Source organism: Tenrec ecaudatus, chromosome 6, assembly GCF_050624435.1.
Source record: "Tenrec ecaudatus isolate mTenEca1 chromosome 6, mTenEca1.hap1, whole genome shotgun sequence".
NCBI classification, from domain to species: Eukaryota; Metazoa; Chordata; class Mammalia; order Afrosoricida; family Tenrecidae; genus Tenrec; species Tenrec ecaudatus.
Window position 1 is genome coordinate 106877281 of NC_134535.1, and position 21433 is coordinate 106898713.

The following is a 21433-nucleotide window of genomic DNA, read 5'->3' on the forward strand; positions in this document are numbered from 1 at the left end:
TTGTGCTTGGTAGCACTGTACTTTCTGTCCCAGTAGTTAACTAGCACTAGGTTCAGAGTTCTTGTCCTCCTGTTGTCTCTTGAGTATTTTCTTTCTTTCTCTTTTCATGTCAGAGATTTTAATTGTTTCATCTCAGCAATTAAACATGTTACTAGGATCCTTTGCTGTGCGATTCAGACAGACCCTTGATCATTCTGTGGTGCTAGATTTTGCTGTTGCCACTCCCTTGCTCAGACACATTCTAGGGCTCCCCTCTGCCCCCAGAATTTTTCCTTGTGCCACCGCAGGCCCTCCATGATGTTAGTTCAGTCGACTTTCCCTATAGGTTGGGTGTGCATCACTCAAAGTGGACTAGTTCATCTTGTCTGAGCATGTTCTTGGGTTTTTTCTCTCTCTTTATTCCATTTCTTTTCAATGGCCCTGAAAGCCATTGCTAGCAAGTGTATCCAAGCTAAACCTGGCCCTATAGTACAGTGCAGAATTGCCCAATAGGGTTTCCAAGGCTTCTGGGGAATTTATAGAAACACATCGCCATATCTTTCTCCTCTAGGGCGACTCTCGGGTTTGGACCATCGACCTTTCCCTTAGAAGCCAGACACTTAACCACTGGGCTACTATGGATCATTGTAATGCCCCTAGACCCATATTGGCCTCCTGAGTTGCCACATCTCCTCCAAAGTTCATATCCACGCTTCTGGTTTTGTGAAACACTTCTTGTCAAGGAAATGCAAGCAATATCCCTGTAGTGATTCCTATAGTAATTCATTCAGCTGCTACTTGAATTGTTAGACGTTTAAGTCCACTCTGACCTACTTCCCTGAGATCTACTTCCTGGCTTGATCTATTTCCTGACCTTAGATCTACTTCCATAAAATCAGCCATTGAAACCCTGTGAAATACAGTACTATTCTGATAGCATTTGAGATCACCGTGAGTTAGACTAGTGGTATTCAAGATGCCCGTGGGACAGTGGCGCACAGACAAAAGGGACAAAACTGCTGGTGCCTTAAGCCCCGTCCTTCAGCTGAGAGGTTAGAAGGAGGCGTGGGAGCACAACCTAATAGCAAGTAAATAAAATTTTAAAAAATAACCTGATTTCTGATGATAATGCATACAGTGCAAGTGGATACAGAACTATGGTAAACCCCAGTGGTGTCGAATGTGGGGAAGGTTAAATTGTAGACCATTTTGAGAAAGTGATATTACACTATGACTTGAATAAAAAGAAAGCAGTCATGGGAAGATAGGGAAGAAGATGAAAAAAAATAAACACAAAAGTTCTGAAACAGGATAATTTTGTTCCAAGAACTGGATTAAGGTCAAGTGCCTAAAGAAAAGTGAGTGAAGTGCTTACTAGAAAAATGACCCAGGAGAGAAGAGTGGAGACCAGAATCGCTGACAATCTGTGAAGCAGGGCCAAGCGTGTTGCTTGTAATCTGTCTCTTGGTAAGGATTTAGACAGAAGGGTGTCATGACTGACTCTTAATAGTGTATTTCATATATATCTATAGTATTGTAATTTGAATATTCATTTGAGGAAAGACTTATGTGCCAGTCAACTTGTCTCCTAGATGAGTTGGTAAATTAATATTTGTTGAATGCATGAAGCTGGGGGATTGTGAACATTTATTGTGATAGATATTTATGATTATTCTTTCTGAATGCTGACAGAGTCTAGATAATATTCTACTCTTGTCTGGAGGCCATGCACATGCTCCTTCAAGGAAGAGTGAGGTAAAAGTCACAGTGGTTGAGAGACTCTAGGGCAGAGCAGCAGAGGGGCTGCCTGTGAACTGGGGAGTCAGAGGACTTGGGTTGGACCCTTTGCTCCATCACCATCTGGCTTGATCTTTGGGAAGTGGTTTCAACTCTATTCGCTTTTGTTTCCATATTTTTAAAATTTTGATGATCTGTTTACTTACCTTATTATCCTGTTGTGAGTTCTAACTGAAGCCATCCTTTGGAAATTCTGGGTGTGATGCCTGATATTTGATAAACCCCCAGTACATCCCCAGAATGGCTGCAAAAAGGCCCACAGTCTGTGTCCCTGTTGGATCACTCCTCTCAAAATTCTTTTGGACTCTCAAGTGCATCCTTGATTCCTTGCCTATTTATCCAGGGATTGTAGGTTCTTCCTGTTGATAATTAGTAAAGTGAAGCAAAGGTGCTCAGCTAAAGGGAAAACAACAGTATCCTCTAAAGTCTGCTATTTACTTCAGTCGTGTTGCAGCTGATAATTTCTAATAAATAATATTTTAGAGCTAGAGGTACAGCCATTTGATAAAATTTCAGAAGACATCTTAATACAGTCATGATTGATTTAACTGTAAATTAATATGAGGAGTCAGGCTTTGTTCATACCAAGTTTTATGATGTCTGTATGTTCATAAATGTATGGTACAGCATCATTGTAACGTTGTCTTCAGGGCTTTTGCTAACGGCCTGAGTTGTAGGTGAGATCATCTTACAGCAGCTTCCACTGCTAAGAAGTAGCCCGTCCTAGACAGCTGTGTCATAACCAATTCAGCGCTGAGTGAGGCTGGTAGAAACCACAAATCGTGGGAAGGTGAGGTTTTCTTTGTTGGGAAGGAGCCAGGAGAACGATGTATTCATGGGGAGCAAGGTGTAAAGGAACAAAGCCAGCCTACATGCTTTAATCAAATTATGTTTTCAAAGTGTGATTTTAGGCAGGCTCCGATGACATCAGCAGCATTCTTAGGGTGCTCGTTTGTTTCTTTTAGTCTCATTCCCATGCTGAGCAGTTGGGCCAGGAAGCGTGGCATAAAGTAATGGTGGAATTCCGACTGGAGCCCTTCATGGGTGTGGCTTATTGTTCCATTTCCAACTCTTAAATAATTCTGAACATTTGAGCCAGCCAAACAGGAAAATTCCCTTAAGGCTTTTTCTACAGTTGTTTGCTCTCTTCTGCTACTCCCAGTCACATTGCATAAGTCACCTGGACATTGTGAAGCTGGGTACGCCGAGCGAGATTAGCCAAATTCTTGGAATTCTCACTTCCTCAAACATAAGAGGGCAGCTAGATAATTTTGGGGGTGCTAAGAAATGAGCTGGGGGGGGCTGTAAAAGAGTGAGTGATATTTTCCTTAAGTATTGTTCTTTTCCTTGTTTTCAAAGTCAAAAAGGACAGAGGCAAAACACTTTTCTCTGGGGATTTGTAGCCTAGTCAGTTTTGTTTTTTTTTCAAAAAGTTTGGGTAAACTTTAACCTCTTGATATTTAGGCGTTACTGTTCTTTATAGGTATTTTTGCTTATGTAGCGGTTATTTGAAAATGAACTGAAGTTAAAGTATTAAGGTCCTGGAATTTCACCACCACCCCTGGCCCCCCGCCCCAACTTTTCCACTCTCTGGAATCAGAACATGGAGACTGCTGTCTGTCAGCTCCGTTTGATTCTAGGACTAGCCTGTTTTTAAATTTGTTTTCCTGTGAACAGTTTAGACCATTGTGGCACAGTCTACTGAATTTATTATCCTAGAATAAAGTTGTGTTCTTCATATTAATTCTCAGCATAGGTTTAAAACCTGGAATGATTTATAAATGCTTAGAAATTATCCAGAGTCGAAGCTTAACTTCACCTTTCATCTCTGCCTTTGCCAGGAACGGACTCCCTTGGAACTTAGCTTTAGATGTAGCTTTGATGTCTTGGGTCAGCTACACCTCCTCCATCCTTCCACACTTTCTCTTGTTCCATTAGCTAACAAGTAGTTATTCTGAATTGGAATAATTTCTGGTGTTGGGGTCATGAGGTATATACTTCACAACTTAAAAGACATCCTTTAATCAGAAGCTTGAACCTAAACCAGAAGTGCTTTGTGCCTTCTTGACACTTCTGTTCTCACAGCAGACCTGCAGTGATGGTTGCTCTCTGGGGTTCATTGGACGGAGAAGAAGTCTGCATTCAGACTCATCATGGTGGCATTTCTCTGATGGGACCCCATCAAATTCTTCTCAGGCCAACCTAGTATCATTTTGAAAATTAATTTTTCTGAGGAACTCTGCTAGCACTTTACTTAGCATGTTTGGTCTGATTTATGGTTCTAAATGGGGGGAAAACACCAACAAGAAAGTTTCTGATATTCCACTCGTCTTCTGGTTTTGAACCAAATACACACTAGTTCTGTAGTGTCACGTTCCTGATACTACGACCAAAGCTTACTCAGATTTCGTCTGAATTTGGTGCAATACCCACCACAAAAAATTCAGTAATAGGTAGTTGAATGACTGAATCCTTCAGATATACCTTTTTGCCACTGGTATTGAGTCCATTTTTTTTTTTTAACTCCTAAGGATACCATACAGTTTTCGAGGCTGTATGTCTATGGGAGCAGATAGTCTTCTCCCAGGGAACAGCTGGTGAATCCGCATGAACTGCCTTGGGCTTAGTGACTCACTTCTGATCCCATAAAGATTTACCCACAGCAGGAGCTGGGTTCCCTTCCTTAGCAAATGGAAACCACCAGCCGTTCCCAGAGATGAAGGTGAGGTTGTCTACTCACATAAAGCTTTGCAGTCTCAGAACCCCACAGAGACAGTTCCACTGTGTCTGAGGGGGTCAGTGTGACTCAGTATTGACTCAATGGTGGCGAGTTTGGTTTGAGTTTGATGCTTTGTTCATTTTACTTAATAGTCATCGTTCACAGGAGATTTTGGCTCATTGGAACTGCCTTATCATATACTTCTATTATAGTTACAATGTTATGTATTGACCTATAAGACACAAATTTAAGATAAATACAAAAATATTTTCTCGAAATTTTAATTTCCAGTTAAGCATAACGATGGCAGATTGAAGTTAATGGAAGAGAATCCTAGTTTTAAATCAGCAATTTATTTATGGTATGACTTTAGGAAAGTTTTCCCCATAAAGTTTGATAATAACCTGTGCTCCCTGCCTCATCCATTGTTGTGAGAATAAAATGAGTTAATAAATGGGAAGCACTTTGAAGTTTTCAAAGGTATTATTATCTGCTGTCCTTTTTGCAGGATGGCCAGGATTAGAACACATATTTTAGTTTCTTGTTTGGCAACTGATCATCTGGGAGCATTAAACCTATCAAGTCCCACGGTTATCTTGCTTTATATATTTTAAGGGTTGAAGAATAGCGATTTATATTTTCCTATTACCCTGCCTATGCCTATATGCCGTAGGGGGAAGGGAAGGATTTGGAGTTACCTCCATACTCAGCCAAGTCAGGTGCATGTTACGCACATCAAGAAGTTTAGCCAACATGTTTCTCTTTTTAACGAGGGGAAATCTGATGCAATTTTCATTGTGGGCAGGGGATCTCAGTAGGCATCCTTACTTCTCAAGAGCATGTGCACTTTCAGGTTTGTTTTCACATCATCCGCGCAGTCCACTGTTGGTGATGATTTCCTATTAGCACCTCTGCCCTTAATGAAGGTTAAGTTATATTATTACTGTAACTGGCTTTCTAACATAATAGCTCCCTTATGTTAGAATGGTTTGGCATTTACTGAAATATTGCAAGGATTGGACAGAGGGTTGCCATATACCCTACACTCAATTCTCTTTATTATCAACAGTTGACATTCAATTCCATTGCACGTGTCATGGTAAATGAAATGATATTGAGACATTATTATTAACCAGTGGAGCCCTGGGATTACATTTTGAACTGCTAGCCTCGATGTTAGGAGTTCAAATCCAGCTGGGCTTTCTGCTTCCTTCCCTAAAGATGAACAGATTGAGAGACCCTGTATAGGGTTGCCATGGGTCCAGGTCACTATGAATCACAATCAACTTGATGGCAGTGAGTTCTTAACTAACGGCCATACTTTATTTGGGTTTCTTCAGTTTTCTCTTCATGTTTTTCTGTTTTCTGATCCCACCTAGGATGTTAAATAAAATAGGCTTTTTACTTTAGAATAATTTGAGATGTTTCATCAGCTTTTCTCCTCAGACTTCTCTTGGATGTTGTTGCTCAAACTTTTCTTGGTCTTGGTGACCTGGATAATTGGGAGGAGTCCGCTGACACTGACTCTTCTCCAGAGGTTTCATGCTTGCTCACTAGATGACAGTGGTAAGAAAGCCACCCTTCAAGTAAGACCCAGAGTGTGAAGAAGAATCTTATTTGCTGGTAGATGTGGATGAGGCCTGCACCCCAAAGTCCAAGCCAGGAACCCCAACAAGAGATGGATGCCTTCAGGAAGACTTGCTTTTCTGAGAAACCCAATTGTACAGCAGATAAAAGAACTGAATACAGAGAAAGGCCCTGGTTGGCTGTGAGATGTGCTCACGGCAACCTAAAGTATTTCGTTTAATGAAGTAGAAAGGCTAAGGCAATCATCAAAAGGTTAGAATGACATTTGCATATATGTTGAATCTTGATATTTAAGTTTCTGAGGGGGCTTCAAGGCTCATATGAAAATTCCATTTTCCATGAACTTTTTGAAGTACCCTCGCATCTCCCCACCACATTTTTTAATGCATACATAAAACTTTGTATCTTAAAGCTAACATCTGAAACCTTGTGTGAAGTGACAAATTTAAACTATTTTTGTAGCACATTCTTTCATAAAAGGCCAATTTTCATCACAAGTACCAAGAACAAAATACGTAAGTATCACTTGTAGACTCCAAGGAGCTATTCAGGAATGGGAACATTGTTTGGCATCACCTGCAATGAGAAGATGGATTTAAGTGTGTATTATAACCCCGAGTCTCTGTTTCTATTGAAACTTGAAGCGATTGGGTCATTGACGTTCCAAAGGAACCTGCTGAAGTCTATGAAATGATTACTTCTCTTTATTTCACAATCAGGAGTGGTGGTGCACACCAAAGCCTTGAACCTGTCTTTCACGTATTTGTCTTTGTCCAGTTTTAATATCTGGACCTAAGTGTACCATTGTGTGCAATTTGTTTTAATTTAGCCAAAATACTCCCCTGCCCTCCCCCCCCCCATCCCAACTCCACCCCCCTGGGGAAATGCTGCCTTTGCTTCACACTAGTGGCGGCAAGCCTCTTCACACAGCTAGTCTGGATATATGAGTATGAGGCCAGCATACTGGCGGATGTCAGTGCTTCATACCTGTGTGGATGAGTTTGAATGAGCGTCTCAAGCTTAAGGAGTTCATGAAGACCAAACATTTGGTTGATGAGTGTTATGTGTGTCTGCTTAGAGTTCTCGCTATAACCAATGATATTTATACTTCATTGCCTCAAAGAAATTAGTGGAGTGAAGAACTTGGGCTTCTAATTCCGAAATGTACTCTGAGCATGGGGGATTTGCTTGCTCATAGTAAGAAATACTCCACTAGGAGTGTCAAACAGCCAGCACCTACCACATTGAAAGGCAAAGCATTTGCTGAAGGCAAGAAGTTAAGCGGTGTAAAGAAGGGGCATTGGGTCCTACTGTTTACATACTTTTAGAGTGAGTGCTAATTTCAGTGGACTGCCTTGGGTTTTAAGTATATTCATAGTATTTATCTGGACTTCACAGAGACATTTCTTTATCCCTTCATCCGTTGTCAAAAAATTTTTTAAATCTCGTTGCTTGCTCCCTTTATTGTTATCTACAGATTGGTTAATCTTTCATGTGTTGGTTACCACAGTACTTCAAAGGACTTCTGCACATCTTTGTTTTTCAAAACTTTGATTCAAATTTTATTTCAAACATTGAAAACCCATAATTTATAATTTTCCATTGCTAAAGAATTCCTTTTTAGAAACCAAACTCCAGCACGTGACTCGAGTAAACATTGCTTTGACGACAGCAGTAGGATGGATGTTCGGGATGCTCATGATTAGTATAATAAAGGAGGTAAAGTACATTGGAAAAGACACCCGAGCATGAGGAAGGGCGCCTGGGCCCTTCCCAAAAAGCGAGTTTTGGGTACTGCCCCACAAGCAGGAAAAAAGTTTCCATGTGAGGGCCCTGTGCAGGTCAGAGTTACAGATCTGATGCTTTGGGATTTACCACAAATGTAAATCATGGAACCCAGCATGCAAAGACATCTGTAATTTCCCCATTAACTTGTCCCTTTTCTCGCAGTGTACACAAGCCAGAGTGAATGCCTGCCACCCAGGTAGCGACCCCTACTTAACAAAAGAAGGAACGAAGAGAAGAAAGAAAGACTGTGTCTTTGGATTGCATTGTGGCATTGTGTCTCCTAAAAATATGTGTTGTAAATCCTAGTTTTGTACCTGTGGTTATAATCCCATTTAGGAAGGGCTTGTCTTTTCTATGTTCATGAGACAGCATCAGTGTAGGATGTGTCTTGAATCAATATGCTTTGCTCTAGAAAAGAGTAATACAAACTAGAGATTTGTGAATAGAAATGCCCAGCCACACAAAAATTACCCATGAGCAGAAGTTCAAAGAGAAAAGAACCCGTCTTCAGAGATGACACAGAGAGAAAGCCTTGTCTTAGAACCAGTTGTCTGAATTCAAATCACTAGCCTCCTGAACTGTGAGAAGAGAAATTCCATTGGTTAAAGCCCTCCACTTGCACTGCTTATGGTGTAACAACACTAGATAACTAAAACAGAATATGGTGCTAGATTAGTAGGGTGTTGCTCTAAGACAGCGGTTCACAACCTGTGGGTCACGACCCCTTTGGGAGGGTCAAACGGCCATATCACAGGGGTCATTGATTCCTAATAGTAGCAAAAGTACAGTTATAAAGTGGCAACAAAAGTAATTTTATGGTTGGGGGGGTCACCCCAACACGAGGAACTGTATGAAGGGATTGCGGCATTAGGAAGGCTGAGCACCTCTGCTCTAAGAGCTATCTAAAGTGTGGAGGGGGTTTGGAATTGAGTGACGGCTAGAGGCTAGGAGAGTTTCAAGGTGCTTAAAAGCCTCTATTGCCTGGATGAGCCTGTTGGTTGAATTATAGATGTCAAAAACAATTCTAGTGAAGGATCAGAAGTGTATGGAAATAACTGTAAAGAATGTTTCTATTGTCATAGAAGACACGTGTGGCACGAGCAATAGAATGTTGCTAGGAATGTAGATGTTAGATGTGCTTATGATGAGGTTTGAAAAGAAAATATTGAATACGTGATGGAACATGGATAAAGGTGGTGCGTTTTATGCCATGGCATAAATGTATCGGAATCATGTTTAAAGGTTGGCTAGAAGGTAGGACTTGTAAATTCTAAGCTCAGTGGGCCCGGAAAGTGGAGCTGAAGCCCAGGCCTGAAGGGTTTCCACCCTCAATTAGAGGGTGTAGCCAACCCCCAGAAGCGAGAAGGTTACACCATTGCCCTTGGGGTCTCAGACAATGGACCTTGAGAACTAATGTCAGTTGTTGGGTTGGGTTTTGTGTGTGCTTGGTGTCTGTTCCCCCTCCCATTTGTATTGGAAGTGTCTACCTTGTCCGATTCCACCATTGTACTCTAGTTTCCCAGGTTCACAAAGTGATCACACACACACTGTTTTGTAGACCTTAACCTTTACCCTTGTGATTGTTATTTTATTTAGGAATGGGTTGGCCATGTTATGGTAGTGAGCCAGGATTAGTGTAGGGTGAGTCTTGAGCAAGCAAGTGAAAGCAGCAGACATGGGTAAGGCACATGAGGATCTCCAAGAAAGCAGGGAACACGCTGAGGAGACAAGGACCTGCCATCTGAGCTGGCAAAGAGAGCATCTTTCCCTAGGAAGGCTGTAGTGGGGTCGGGCAGGCTGTGGTGTAGTCGTCCTGTGTTGGGCTACTAACTGCAAAGTCAGCTGTTCGAAACCACCAGCTGCTCCCTGGGAGCAAACAGTGTTCTACTCCGGTAAAGACGGACAGTTTCGGGAACTAGCAGAGGCATTTCGACTGTGCCCTACTGGTCACTGTGAGTAGGTGTCAAGTCAGTGGCAGTGAGTTGAGTGTTTTGGAGAGCTAGCTCCCTGAATTAAGGCTTCTGGCTTCCTCAAATATGGGAAAATTAACTTTTGTTGGTGAAAGTCCCCTACTTAGGCTATTTCTGTTGTCGTGGCCCTCGATACGAAAACAGTTGCAGTTGGTGGTGGTGGTTTTCGTTGGTTGACTTTGGATGAAAGGAATGGGGTTAAGCCCATCGTGCCGCTTGTTTAAATGTGGCAGCTCTTCTTGTATTTTAAAAATATATTTTTGAGGTAATGACATCATTTTGTCCATGTGTTTAAGAAATCTGGCGCTAATGTTTAAGTTAAAAATGGGTGTAAAGGAATATTAGAGTCTCATGCTACAAGGCACAGCATAAGAGCAATAGACAATAAAAAGGAAATGAAGTCTTTGGGGCATTTATATGGGTTTTGGAGCTCTTCGTGAGTCTCCAAACCCACCCACATGCATTTAAAAAAATATGGTGTGTATCAAATACAGTCTGAATTTCCATGAAAGCCTTCCAAAAGAAACTGTGAGTTGCCATGTAACCAATTTTGTCCAGAGTTTTCCTGTGTAAGTGGAAAAGAAAGAGCTGTTCGGGTTTCACTTGGGCCCGGTGGCATCAGACCTGTTTCAAAATGTGTTTGCGTGGAACGCATTTGGTTAAAAAGGAGGGTAGGCTTAACTTGCTTTACAGTAACGGGAAAGAAAATGATGTTCAAAGCAATCTATTTCCTTTTTCTTTCATGCATGTTCAATGCCCATCTCACAAGCCATTGGGAAATTACAGAGCACAATTCTAAGAAACGAATATTTAATTAAGAACTCTAAGCCCAAATCCAAATGTGTTCTAGGGCCAGGGGTTCCCTTTTTGCCTTGCATATGGGTGTTGTCTGCGGAAAACCAAGTTATAGAATAAGTGGTCTGCCCTCTATTAATTGGTATGCCCTGCCCTATGCCAGTATTTGGCCACTCAAATGTGGAAAAGCCACACCTGTGTCTGTGCCACAGCTCTGCTGTGACCTCAATAGAAGTTTGCTGTTAGGGTTTCTAAATCAGTTTTTCTTCCTACTTCCGTGGGCAGTACTTGGTAGATTTGGGTTTAGGTGTTTTTATACATTGTATTGTGACCTTGCATAGAAATGCTTAAGTGGCCACTTACCAACCCAATGTGGGCGGTTTGAGTCCACCCAGGGGCATCCTAACACAAAGTCCTGGCAGTCTGCCTCCTGAGAAGTCTGCCAGCCCTCCGGGGCCCAGCTTCACGCTGAGACAAGCGAGGTCGTGGTGGGGAGCATCAAGTGTGATGGCAATCCGTTTGCTTTGGGTTTTAGATACCACGCTAGGCAAGGTTTGGGGTCTGTCAGTCAGTTCCCCTGGGTAGATACTCTGGGGTAGAGTTGAGAGACAGACAGACAGACATAAACCCATTGCTGTGAGAAATCTTGTTAGGTGATGAGAGTGTGCTTGTGGGACAGTGTGGAATGAGGCCAACTTGTCGCCTGGAAATGAGTGAAGGCTAAGTGGCTGAATGTTTCTGAGGCTGACAACTTTCTGACCACCTAACAGTTCCCTTCCCGAGGGATCCAGAGACAGGAATGTCTAAAGCCTCCCAGCTATTTGGAAATGTGGAGGGTTTTCCTTAAATGAAATAGCCCAAGCCTTAATTGTAGGCCTTATCTCCTTTTCTCTTTATTCCTCTCTCCTCACCACTTCTTTTATACAGAAGGCGTGCTCTAGCTGGCCTTGGGTTTCTTCCAGGCTGTGTGTGGGACGACCGAACAGCCTCCCACAAGCCCACTCAGACTCAGAGGAAGCAAAGCCCCTCACCGCCCCTGTCCAAATCGGGTTTACTGCGTGCTCCTCTCCTACACTTTCCCTCTCACTCGGCAAATGTAGACTTGGAAACGCGCCCCTCTTCAGTTGCACATTCAACTTTGACACCTGGCCCTGGTCGGTGAACGCATACTGAGATCGACACGAAGGATATCAGTCCGGTTTCTGCATCCGTGTGATTTAGGAAAAGGAAGAGGGAGTGAGCGAAACTCAGGGGGCAAACATCTCTGCTCTCCCCTTTAAGAGACTTGGACATCTATGTGGGCATAAAAAGGTCACTTTCCGCCGGCAGGGGTTCACATTGTTCCTTTAAGTTAGACCTTCGATATAAACGATTTTCAACACTTGCCATGAAGAACAAATGACCTTTAGTTACTTGCCCAGAAGACAAATGATACATTAACTCAATAAATATAGCTTTCTGGGGTCTCCTATCCTGGTTTTAACTGTCCATTAGAATGTTTTTATAATCCAGAATTCTTGGGGTCCCTACAGGATTAAAATTAATTTGTGGTCTTTTACTTTTTGTAGTCTGCGGCCTGTAATGCTAATACGTTAACTGAAATCCTCACGTGCTTCAGAACAAGCTGATCCCAATAATTCAGGGTGACTGGATTTGACAGCATCCATACCAATGGAGTGGGTCTAGCTAGAAGATTAAAAACTAGATGGCTCCCACTGAGGCAAAATAAAAGGTTAAGTATCTCACATCTTCGGAATCAAGTACAAAATTGTCTGGTCTGATCTAACAATAGCTTTATGGCATTAGAGGTCTTTTTGTAACACATGGGCCAGATAAAGCATTGTATTTGTGAACTTGGCAACGTGTATAGCAAATAAATAATAGGGCACAGCCTGTAATATAAGGGGTTGACATATTTTTTTAAGCTAAAGTAAAAGCAAACATTGTAAGTCACACTCGAAGAGATCCATGACTCATCGTTCACTTATTTGCAGTTTTTCTCTTTTTAAAGGCCACACCTTTGAACATTGTATTTGACTCTTAGCTTTGCTCCAGGGCAGTAAGGCTTATTGAGTTGTCTTCACTCTGTTTTGGTTGGGAGATACGGGTTTCTCGTGTGGAAGAAGGGTGAGAGCTGCACTCCCATATCTCCTGTGCCTCGAGGAGGCAATGCCCTGAGTCCTGATACCACTCTGACTAAAACTCTGCTGAAAGGTGTCCTCGTTGAGGCACAAGAGGACAACTGGCTACGATGAACTTGATTGGCAGATGCAATTATTCATCTCCTGGCAGCTGCTTCTCTAGTAAAGCAGACGTTAGAAGTTGTGAGGATGAGAGTCTATTTGAATGGGATCCAGGACTAAATATTCACTGCCTTTGCTTGGGAGAAAGACCTACAGTAGATTTTTGAGATGACGAGGTGGTTTCTGTTGCTCTGGAATAGCTCATGATCTTAAATGGAGTCTGAAGGAAGATGTTGGTTTTTTTTAAAATTTGCATGTTTTTAAATAAAGAAATGAGCTATATACATATTCAAAGAAACATTCAGGAGAGATTTTAGGTTCTTTTTGCAAATCTAGTCTTAATACCTGGTTTTTGGACTTTTCAATAAGTAGTTATAGAATGTTCTGTGGTGCACAGAGCTCTCAGATATATATTTTCGTTGCAGGACATACCTTTTGCTTTTTGTAAAGGGTACTATTTGCAGTATGCAGGTTAGGTTTTAAAAAGTTAAATACTCGTGTGTGTGTGTAATAGTTTCCTCTCATTATTAAACATTTAAATTTCATTTGCACACAAATGAAGCAAGGCATAATTCTGTTTTGGGTTCTAATTCAAGGTTGTTTGGAAATCTGAAGAATACTCAAGGAATATGTTATGGACTAATTTTACTGGAGACTTGATGGAGCCAGACTTATCAATTATAAAATTGTATTCGATGAACTACCGATTTTAGCAAATGCCTGTGACATAGACACATGTTTCTTGCTCATTTCTACATGCCATGCGGGAAATTATATGCCATTTTCATTTTTTTTCTTTACATAAGTTATCCTTGTCAATGTCTTATAATATTTCTCCCATAATTAAAGGGAACACCCTTGATGTAGTGTATTTAGATGTCAGCAAGGCATTTCCAATGACACAGAAAAATCTGGCACCAGAGCCAATGAAAGCTGATCACACAGATCCCTGTCACAATGAAAGGAACGACTGATCTTGGTCGAGGACTCTGTCCATGATCATGGCATACAACTCTCCCAGTTGAACACTGTGGTGGATTGATGATCACATTTGAAGACTCTGTTGGACTGCAACAAATAAGCAATGCATTTATCAACGACATCCGAATTCAAGTTCATTTCAGTAGGATGGAATAGGCAGCCATAGCTTGTGGGATCAAAGGAATAGTGGCAACGTGATTTCTCTGTTTTTCATAGCACAGGAGCATGTTTACTGGGTTTTCAGCCTAGAGTGGACCCCATGACTATAGTATGTTAATATTATTTGCCCTAGTGTTTGGAGGCACGTTGAATTGCATCAACAGAACTTGGACATACAGAAAAGGGCTAGTCAAACAGATGTCAGACTGAATATCCTCCGGAACATTCCAAAAGTCTTATTTGAAACTGATTTTAAACCACACTTAAAATGATTATAAGGGTTGGCAACCAGAATGACGGGGGGTCTTGGAGAAGAGAGACTCCAGGGGATAAATGGTTCCCAAATGAAAGAGCACTGGACAGAAGTGCACTCTTTATTGTGTGGACATCATATGAGACTTGTATGGATTCAAAGGAAACAACTATAATAGTTGCTTCAAATTGGAGTGGACTTTTACTAGAAATCATGCACCTCAAAACACATGTTCCACTGAGGTTGTCTTAATTACTTGTTAGGATATTAGAAAGGGGGAAAAAACCTTCATACATCTGATCATGTTTAGGCCAGTTATTTTAAAGTATTCTTTATGTTCTGACATTCTTGAGGTTTAGATTATCGATTAAATAGAGTATGATTTGCAATTTAACCAATTATATATATATATTTCACATTCTAACTTATAATTACAAATATCAAAAGGGCCTAAAGGAAAAAGATATTGCCAAGAAGCAAGACAGAAATATGTGTAGGTAGAAATGTATAAATAGTAGAAAACATATAAAACTATTATAGTAGTAATAGTTGTTTGAAAGGCTTACTTACCTGTCTTTAGCAGGTAGTGAAATGAAGTCTAGTGTTTCAGCCATAATGAGAGGAGTAATATAAACATCTAATAATGGAAAAAGGCCTTTGTATGGGAACGTGTATCATAGTACTAATTACTAACTATTGATTAGGTATTTTATGCCAGAAATCTTTTCTTGGTGCTTTTAAATACCTTCTTTGTAGACATAGCAAGAATGGAAGAGACCAGGGTTATTTTACGTATTCCATAGATATAAAACCAAACGCAGAGTTGAGACCTTGGAGAAAGCCAATGGTGGAGATGTAGTGAATATCCTTGTTGGTCAAAGTCTGCCGTGCTGACAATTTGTTTGGATAATTCTGGGGTTTTTTTTGGACAGTCATATCCTGTCGAAACTACTGGTGAAGTTATTTTTTTAAAGGGCTCCAAGATTGGGGTTTGATAATGAAAAGTAGAAGAATCTTGGAATTATTTCTATTATTTAAAGCCAAGAGTCCCTGCCCCACCCCCAATGCTATTTTAATTATCTGGCCTATGTTCTCATTATTATTTGCTGGGCTGGGATCTTCAAATGTTGTAGGCTTCATTCTGCTGTGATATATGATTTGTGTGTTGTTGAATAATGTCTGTTTACTGCCTCTGCTATTTTAATTGAACCCTTTTCAATTCTATTTTTCTGTATCTGCCATTTCCCACTACCGAAAGGCTCTTCCTCTTTCTCCATCTGTCATTCTCTTGTGGATTCTCTTTTTCTAAATTCTGAATATGCTCTAAACTTTTTCTTTCTCTCTAAGTTTTACATTCCTCTAATGCCAAGAATTTACTATCTGGAAGTTTCAAAAACGACCCTCAGTAGAGAGTCTTATATTAATTTATCTTTGCATGAGCTTATGTTTTATTTCCACTTCCACATTTAAACTTTTCAGATTCAACTGTATGCAAAGCAGTGGGTTGAGAAGAATATAATATAATTAAGGCTATGATTATTTGATGGGCAAAATGCTATTTGTGGTAAGAAGGTCCTGAATATCCAATAGAAAAAGATTTCAAAAATATTGTTGACACAGTGATTTTCTAAAGGAAAACAATGTCTGCTTGTTATGTTCATGCACAATGTCAGTTCCCACTAGGGAAATAGAATCAATGTCTTTTAGAGAATTGTTTGATCAGAGAGCATCAGTACTACTAAGAAATCTGAACACACATTCATAGCTAACATTTGAAGGTGCTCAACTGCAATTTATTCCAGAATGAAAGAACAAATGTGAAATCTGTGTTCTCATTGAACCGATTTGATTCAAGGCAGAGTCATCTGTGTCAGAATAAGAACTACATTGAATAGGGTTTTTGGTGGCTGATTTATTTGGGATGAGATTACTAAGTGTTTTTCTCTGAGGTATCTTTGGGTGGACCTGAACCTCCCATCAACCTGTCAGTTAACAGTCCCCATCCTCCCATCAACCTGTCAGTTAACAGTCCCCATCAACCCTTTGCACCCCTCCAAATACGGTCATCTTAAAGGACGAAGTAACAACCTGCTATGTCAGCTAGCAGAAGGCGAAGATGATTCAAGATGATCGTCAGTAACTATGTGATTTCTGTAAATCATTTTAGCTCAAGAAAACAACCTTCAAGCCATTTATAAACCTTTGAATTAAGAAGAAATCTTTAGTAAGATTGTGCATTTCTAGTAAACCCAATGGAAATGATCAGAAACAAGCAGCGAAAAAAATGAATGAGTTTAAGGGATTGATTTATGAGAAAAGATTCGAAGAACTAAATATAGATAACTTGGTTGAGTGGGTACTAGGACAAGAGACATGACAGATAGTCAGATATACTCTGTCATAAAGCTTTTGAGACCAAAGACTTTCCTCACCGGCAAGATGATGTTTATCAGCACTAGAAACTTGGCAAATTTCTTTCAGCACTTTAAATCAGAAGCATATACCAACTTGAAATATAATGGGCGATACAAATATAATTCATCTGTCTTGATGACATAATATATGATTAAACACACCCTTCTTGCATAGAGAATGAATTAAGTGAAAGCACTTTCAGAACTTCATGTGCTCTTTGGAGACTAAAATAATGAAGAAATTGTGAAAGATTAATTGTAAAATTAAGCTTTATGTGTGGAGTTAAAAATGTGAAAAATGTGTAAGAAAACCAATTTAAAACCAATTTAGACTCATTGTAACCAAACCCTTGTCATTTGGTAGCGTCACATCCAGTGGCTCCAGTGAATGAGTATATAATTTGGGTATAGATCTCTTAAGCTTGTTAATGTAAAAAAATAATTTCCATATTCTTTTCTTTTTTCTTTTCAAAGCTGTTAACCTCTGTAGGGAAAATGGCTTTTGTTGTTAGTAATGTCCCTTAAGAGACCAATGAGATATGGTGGATGAAGCCGTAAAACATAGGGCCCTTTTGTCTTCGCAGACCAGAATGATCACGGAATATCTAAGGACTCATTTACATTTCAGTTTTGATCAAGAAGACTGCCCTTCTGATTCCTGTCTCAGCTGAGAGGAAATTTATGGTGCATTTAAATAACCGAATTAGTCTGGAACAGAATCGGGATGCTCAAAACAAGATTTAGTTTCTGTGATGAGTGATTCAGAAAAGCCCATAAGAACTTTCAGTGAAAGAAAAAATTTGTATAACGATCAGTTAACTTACCTACTGCTTTCACTTTCCAGAAAAGGTTGGCTTTGGGTTAAAAAAAAGAAAGAAAAATCAAAAACTAACATTATTTTCAACTCAGTCTTATTTTTTGAAGACTAGAAAAATATTGATGCTTTTTCCAGGAGAAAATGAGGGATTTATCTAAAATGTCTTTCTCAGGAGCCAGCATGCTGTAGAAATGATCACTGTAACAACTTGTGTTGTCTTCACCTGTGTTTCTGCCGTGTGTTTTCATTGTGAGCCCCCTTTTCATTCTGGCTGTCCCACTAGCGTGATTCATTCTAGCTGTCCCACTAGCGTGTTGATGGCAGAGCAAGAACATTTATTACCATGGCTCTTCACATGGGTATACGTAATTTTATATGTATTTATTTATACACACAAAGTCACAAAGAACAACATTAAAATTCATATCCCATTACATAACAAATATCAACATAGTACACCTATCAATGATAGGATTTAGAGCAACCTTTTATCGAATTATTGTGCTGTAAATGTTCAATTGTGTCAGTTATTCACAATTACATTATTTCCTCTGCTAAGGATGATTCTTTAAAGACACCTATAAAGATTTAAAATTATATCAGGAGATGGAATAACAAGAATGAAAAATTATTCTGAAATATAATTTTTCTAAAATGAAGAACTTTAGAAGGCCTACTGTGTAGACACACTGTTTAATATATTACTTGTCAAAGGTTTTGACCGAGTAAGGTGTGAAAAGGTGTGAACTTTGATATTTTTTCTTAAGGTACCTAACATTTCACACGGTTCAAAGATGACACACATCTTTCCTCTGTGATATGTATTTCTGTTGATACTTTTAAGAGCAGAAGGAGTGGGGAGAATACCATTTCTGTAATAATGAGGGTCAGCATCTCACAGACGGAACAATCTGTGAGTGAAATAGTTCTTTACCTGATATTGACAAATGAATGCTGTCCCGATTTCCCGGTTCTCTCTTCCGGGAACCACCTTACCTTTCATTGTCAGGAGAAACTGTCATTTAAGGGCGATGCTTGTTTCCTGGCTGGCATGTTTCTTTCATGTCAGTACTTTGTTTTCCCGCCTGGGGATCTCTCGCAGAGTGAAGAGCACAGTTTACCCGGGTAAAAGGGCAGCGCTCGCTCTTCCTCCTGTTGGCGCAGGAGTTGGTGAGGTTGATAGGTGTTATGAAGGATAGATACTGAGGGGAAAGGCAAATTTCCTGAACTATCTGGATATATTTAGTTTTCACTTATTTAGTTTGCCTTTTTTTTCCACTGCGAAGCTTTAAAAAATTATATATTAAATAATATGAGTTTTAATACAGGGTCTCCCAGATCACAGTGTTGAAAAGCAAGGGTGTTACTTTGTGGAGTACGTGCGCAGCACCCCAGCCATGGCATTTTCAATGGCCGCGGTCTGCACTGCACGTGGAGGCTGGACACTGAATCAGGACGATTGCAGAAGAATGAATGCATTTGAATTGCGGTGTTAAGGAAGAATGTCAGAAGTACTCTGCATTGCTAAACGACGACAAATGGGTCTGTCTGGCAAGTAGTATAGCCAGACGGAAGTGACCGGCTAGGCTGCCCTTGCTGGCAATACCTCCTTTGTCAGTGCTGAAGACGACCCAGAACCCCCCCCCCCCCCCCACGCCGGTGGAGCAAAAGCAGGGGCAGACAAACGGCGGGCGGCTACCTGGTGCGCTGGACAGCTGCAGGAACATCAGCCTGCGGGAGGGCATCTACAGGTCCTGGGATGGAAACAAGTTCTGGGGAATGCCAGAGTGCTCTGGCTGTGGCAGCACCATCCAGGACCTGTGCTTGCCTGACTAGATCATGGATATGGTCCAGGACGAGGTGGTGGCAAGGGCCACGGCGGGGCTGGCCTGCAGCAGCAGAAACAGCAGAAAGGCCGTGGCCGGGGTGGCGCTGGTCCAGGTGTGTTTGGTGGCCACGGCTGTGGGGGGATCCCGGGCACAGGAAGGGGCTAACAGGAAAAGAAGCCAGGCTGGTCGGCCTGCAGGCAGGCAGTGAGCTGCATCTGCCACATCGTGAGACGAGGTGGCATCTCCGCCCACGTGCAGACCCTCGATGGAAAAGCCCCTTTTTAATTTTCCAGGCAGCAATGCGAGCTGCACCATCTTACTGTTTTTTATTTTGTGACGTAGCTGTGGGGGACCCCCCTCCGCAAGTTCCTGCCTAAGGCATGGCGCACGTGTGGAGCGACCCACAGGGGCTTCCTTGGCACCAAGGTTTATCTCTGCACAGCGCTAGGCGGGCGGGTTTCTTTTCCTCTGGGCGCACCAAGGTTGATACCATCAAGACCCCTAGACGTGCCCTCAGAATGCCTTCTCCAAACCCGGGGGCCAGCGCAGGCCCTGGAGGGGGGCAGAGCTGCTACACCTGCTCTCAGGATAACGCCAGAGGCGCTGCCCTCTCCCCTACCCCCCACCCCGCTTTCTCTCTCTCTCTCTCTCTCTCTCTCTCTCTCTCTCTCTCTCTCTCTCTCTCTCTCTCTCTCTCTCTCTCTCTCGTGTGTGTGTGTGTGTGTGTGTGTGTGTGTGTAGAGGTAGGTAGGTAGGTACTTAGGTAGGCAGGTAAGTAGGTAGGTAGGTAGGTAGGAAGGAAGAATGGCCAGAATGTTCCCTTGGAAGCAAGGATGGAGAGACTACTTACATAGTTTGGATATGTTTTCAGGAAAATACAGTCTCTGGAGAAGGACAGCGAAAAGAAGGGGCAGGAAAACAAGGAGGGCCCTCAATGAGCTGGATTGCCACCGTGGTTGCAACAATGGACTCAAGCATAGGGGTAATTGTGAGGATGGTGCTGGACGGGGTAGTGTTTACTTGTATTGTGCACAGGATCAGGATGGGTCAGAGCCAATGTCACCTGACAACAACAACAACAACAACAATAGATCACAAAAGTTATATCTGCAAAAGGACATTTTAGGAAATGGCTAAAATATGTTTGGAGTTAGACAAATTGGCTGATTATGCCACATGGTGAGCTCCTTGAAGATAAAAGGGAATCTACTCTGGAGAAAGCACTCTGGCATCAAGGGTCAACACTCAGGATCGAGAGCCCGCCTATCTCAGTCCAGACTCTACCAATCACTACCTGTGGGACCTTGGGTAGTCAGGTATATCTTTTGCGTCTCAGTTATCCAATTCTAAGGGTAGGAATTGAATTGCTTTCAGAGTTGACTGGAAACTGGGTTAGTGTGTTTCAGAAAGGTGATACACCAAGGTGTCAAATAAGCATTAGCTGTACTTTTTTTTTTTAATGAACTCTGCAGCACCTGCCACTGAGCTATCTTATAATAAGGTACTAAATAAATATGGACCTGGCCTTTTCTCTGATTTTTCCTACTGTAAATTTTATAGAACTTATTTATTTGGTACACATTTATAGAAATCATACTATGCAAAGTATTATTCTCAGTACGTAGGAATTGAAAAGACATGTTAACATGCTTCTAAAGAAGTGTGAGGTTTTGAGAAAGTCCTTTACCCTCTCTACTTCACTACCATCAATTTCAAAGGTTTACTAGATGGAGTAAATGAGATCATATATGTACATCTAAGTATGGAGTATACTTAGCTAATGTCTGCTCAGAGTAAGCACTCAGTAAGTGTTACCTTATGTGGCAGTTACATAATCTCCTGTCAACTTGAGCGAAGGGGTGGAGTCTAATCTGTCAATCAGGACATAGCCAATGAGGCCTCTGTGTGGGCATAGCCTTCTCCTGAAGCTTCTGGGAACTCATGTCTTCCTCCCTGGAGGCAGGACATACACACTCTCTGCATTGTCTTCCTGCCATATGGAGCTATGCTGATGGAGCCAGAGTCCTGGAGCTGGAGGAGCCACATGGAGACCCACGGCAGCGCTGAGATGCTTCCACCGCCACTGGATGCACAAGACTTTC

General features: G+C 41.4%; 1 protein-coding gene and 1 pseudogene across 2 annotated transcripts in view; both read left to right on the forward strand.

Annotated features, from left to right (window-relative positions):
- SOX5 (SRY-box transcription factor 5) overlaps window positions 1–21433 on the forward strand; it is a 1186854-nt gene that overhangs the window by 81131 nt on the left and 1084290 nt on the right. The gene's annotated exons all lie outside the window — the stretch shown is intronic.
- LOC142451581 (U6 snRNA-associated Sm-like protein LSm4 pseudogene) lies at window positions 16388–19616 on the forward strand (annotated as a pseudogene).